We start from the raw sequence: 3,932 nt of genomic DNA on the forward strand, positions 1-3,932 counted from the left end.
GACTAACCACCTCTCGCCCGCCGGGCAAGAGGCCACCAACCTGAATACGTGCATCATCACCATGTCGCCTGGACCAGTTTGCGTTGCTTCAGAGCAGCATTTCCCCCTTCATTGTCCTTCTGGGCACTTCACTGCTGCAGCACCACTTCAGCTCATAGACCCAGGCAGGCAGCGTGTCTTGTTGCTTCTGTGTCTAGTTTCTAGTTCTCGCTTGGCGTGCCACGCCAGCCCAGGGGGACAGGAGCTGGTAAATTGTCTGTCTGTCTGTCGGGGAGCCGCGTTTGGTAATGAAGGGGGCTTGCATATATTCATCTATTCCCGTGATGACAGGGACCGGCTGGGAGGGAGATAAGCACACACACACACACACACACACACCGTCCCCTGCTGTTGTTCTGCCCTGGTCCCCTGCAATAAATTACACTTCCCCAAGGCGTCCAAACCTAACGTTAAACCAGCCTGCACAACGACAGCATGTAAAGGAGGTGCCCAAACTCGCGTGTGCTCAGTTTTATAGAGTCATATATATATATATATACATATATATATACATATGACTATAAAACTGACTCTCTCTCTCTCTCTCTCTCTCTCTCTCTCTCTCTCTCTCTCTCTCTCTCTCTCTCTCTCTCTCTCTCTCTCTATCTATATATATATATATATATATATTGTGTAAGAAAATAACTGCAGATGCTGGTACAAATCAAAGGTATTTATTCACAAAATGCTGGAGTAACTCAGCAGGTCAGGAAGCATCTCGGAGAGAAGGAATGGGTGACGTTTTGGGTCGAGACCCTTCTGAAGAGGTAGTTGAGACTGGTAACTATGAGTCTGAAGAAGGGTCTCGACCCCCCCGAAACTTTGAGTCTGAAGAAGGGTCTCGACCCCCCCGAAACCCTTGTGGCTAAAGGGATCAGGGGGTATGGAAAGAAGGCAGGTACAGGATACTGAGCTGGATGATCAGCCATGATCATATTGAATGGCGTTGCAGGCTCGAAGGGCCGAATGGCCTACTCTTGCACCTATTTTCTATGTTTTTATGTTTCTATGAAACGTCACCCAATCCTCTCTCCTGAGATGCTGCCTGACCCGCTGAGTTACTCCAGCATTTTGTGAAATTTATATATATATATATATATATATATATATATATACAGTGTGGAAACAGGCCCTTCGGCCCAACTTGTCCACACCGGCCAACAATGTCCCGGCTACCTTAGTACCACCTGCCCGCGTTTGGTCCATATCCCTCCAAACCTGTCCCACCCACGTACCTGCCCTATCTGTTTCTTAAAACGTTGGTATCACAAATGCTGGAGTAACTCAGCGGGTCAGGCAGCATCTCACGAGAGAAGGAATGGGCAATGTTTCGGGTCGAGACCGCTGTTCAGATTCAACGTTTCGGGGGAGTCGAGACCCTTCTTCAGACTGATAGTCCCAGTCTCAACTACCTCCTCTGGCAGCTCGTTCCACACACCCACCGCGCTTTTGTGTGTGGAACAAGGTGTCACCTCACATTAGGAAAGACACCTTGCGTTATAACTTCATAAGTTCTCAGAGCAGACTTAGGCCTTTCCTTTTGAAATTATGCTCGGCCCACCCGGCCATCCTTTTGTTGAATTTAGTTCCGTTTATTGTCACGTGTACCGAGGTACAGTGAAAAGCTTTTTGCTGCGTGCCGGCCAGTCAGCGGAAAGACAATACATGATTACAATCGAGCCGTCAATAGACAATAGACAATAGGTGCAGGAGTAGGCCATTCGGCCCTTCGAGCCAGCACCGACATTCAATGTGATCATGGCTGATCATTCTCAATCAGTACCTCCGTTCCTGCCTTCTCCCCATACCCCCTGACTCCGCTATCCTTAAGAGCTCATCTAGCTCTCTCTTGAATGTATTCAGAGAATTGGCCTCCACTGCCCTCTGAGGCAGAGAATTCCACAGATTTACAACTCAGTGTACAGATACATAAACATTGGTGCGGCACGGTGGCGCAGCGGTAGAGTTGCTGCCTTACAGCGAATGCAGCGCCGGAGACCCGGGTTCCATCCCGACTACAGGCGCTGTCTGTACGGAGTTTGTACGTTCCCTACAGATGAAGCACGATGCAGCTGACATTCAAACCAGACTCTGTTCAGCTTCACGTTTCGGGGCTGCCTGATAACACTAGGGTGACACATGATGCCCACAGCCTTCGACTGGCGCTAACGCGCATCTCCACACCACGTAATTACCGGGCGCAGCTGCGACACAGCCAATTATGCTTGCTGATGAGGCACGGTTACTGATCCGTACCGTCCACCACGTCCCCCTCCATCTCCATCCCACTTCCTTCAGCGTCCCACACAGGCACACGCTGAAATTAGCTGCCGATCAGAAGCAGGCAGTGTCACGCCAGCAGGCCGGGACACCGTGAAAAACAAAATGAGACGTGGACCACTTCTGGCGGATTGCTATGCAAGGATTCGTCAGATTGAGATATGTTAGGACAGAGCTCTAGGGGCTAGTGGAATCAAGGGACATGGGGAGAAGGGTTAATGATTGTGGATGATCAGGCATGATCACAATGAATGGCGGTGCTGGCTCGAAGGGCCGAATGGCCACCTCCTGCACCTATTTTCAATGTTTCTATGTTTCTAAATACATGCTTTTCTTTGAATGAACAATGGATGGGTGGTTTTAATGTTGTTGAACGTACTCAGTTTAGTTCGGAGGGACAGCATGGAAACAGGCCCTTCGGCCCATCGAGTTTATCGACCATCGATAATTTGTTCAGTTTGTGGCGCGCGCGGTAGAGCTGCTGCCTCACAGCGCCAGGGACCCCGGGTTTGATCCCGACTGTGGGCGCTTGTCTGTACGGAGTTTGTACGTTCTCCCCGTGACCCGCGTGGGTTCTCCCCGGGTGCTCTGGTTTCAACAGGACAATAGACAATAGGTGCAGGAGGAGGCCATTCGGCTCTTCGAGCCAGCACACCATTCAATGTGATCATGGCTGATCATTCTCAATCAGTACCCCGTTCCTGCCTTCTCCCCATACCCCCTGACTCCGCTATCCTTAAGAGCTCTATCTAGCTCTCTCTTGAATGCATTCAGAGAATTGGCCTCCACTGCCTTCTGAGGCAGAGAATTGGCCTCCTCCTGCACCTATTGTCTAGTGTCTATTCTCTATTGGTTCAGTTGCCTGATAACAGCCGGGAAGAAACTGTCCCTGAATCTGGAGGTGTGCGTTTTCACACTTCTGTACCTCGTGCCCGATGGAGAGAGGGGAGAAGAGGGAGTGACCGTGGTGAGACTGGTCCTTGATTGTGCTGCTGGCCTTGCCGAAGCAGCGTGAGGTGTAGATGGAGTCAATGGAAGGGAGGTTGGTTTGTGCGATGGTCTGGGCTGCGGCGTCCACAACTCTCTGCAATTTCCCATAGCCTTGGATGGACGTGCTTGGGGTGAAGAACATCTTCCCATGCTACATAACTCAACGGCTCTATGCCAGAGAGTGTCAGTGTTTAGTTTAGTTTAGAGATACAGCGCAGACACAGGCCCTTCGGCCCACCGAGTCCGCGCCGACCAGCGATCCCCGCACACTAACACCTATCCTACACCCACTAGGGACAATTTACATTGATACTAAGCCAATTAACCTACAAACCAGTCACGTCTTTGGGAGTGTGGGAGGGAAACCGGAGCACCCGGAGAAAACCCACGCAGGTCACGGGGGGGAACGTACAAACTCTGTACCGACAGCACCCGGAGTCGGGATCGAACCGGGGTCTCTGGCGCTGTGAGGCAGCGACTCTACCACCGTGCCACCCCAGTGGCGTAACTCGAAAACACTAGGAGAGTGATCAGCCATGATCGCATTGAATGGCGGTGCTGGCTCGAAGGGCTGAATGGCCTACTCCTGCACCTATTATCTATTGTCTATCTATTGTCTAATA

The 3,932-nt window shown here is 51.0% G+C and overlaps 1 protein-coding gene across 4 annotated transcripts in view; it reads right to left on the reverse strand.

Moving 5' to 3' along the window:
* ripor2 (RHO family interacting cell polarization regulator 2) overlaps positions 1 to 392 on the reverse strand; it is a 122,868-nt gene extending 122,476 nt beyond the window's left edge. For 3 of the 4 annotated variants that reach the window (XM_078414605.1, XM_078414598.1, XM_078414571.1), the window contains exon 1: positions 41 to 362. The gene's annotated coding sequence lies outside the window, so the exon portion shown is untranslated. The other variant, XM_078414589.1, reaches the window with a different exon arrangement.
* Positions 393 to 3,932: the final 3,540 nt, after the last annotated feature.

Source organism: Rhinoraja longicauda, chromosome 2 (assembly GCF_053455715.1).
Source record: "Rhinoraja longicauda isolate Sanriku21f chromosome 2, sRhiLon1.1, whole genome shotgun sequence".
Lineage (NCBI taxonomy): Eukaryota > Metazoa > Chordata > Chondrichthyes > Rajiformes > Arhynchobatidae > Rhinoraja > Rhinoraja longicauda.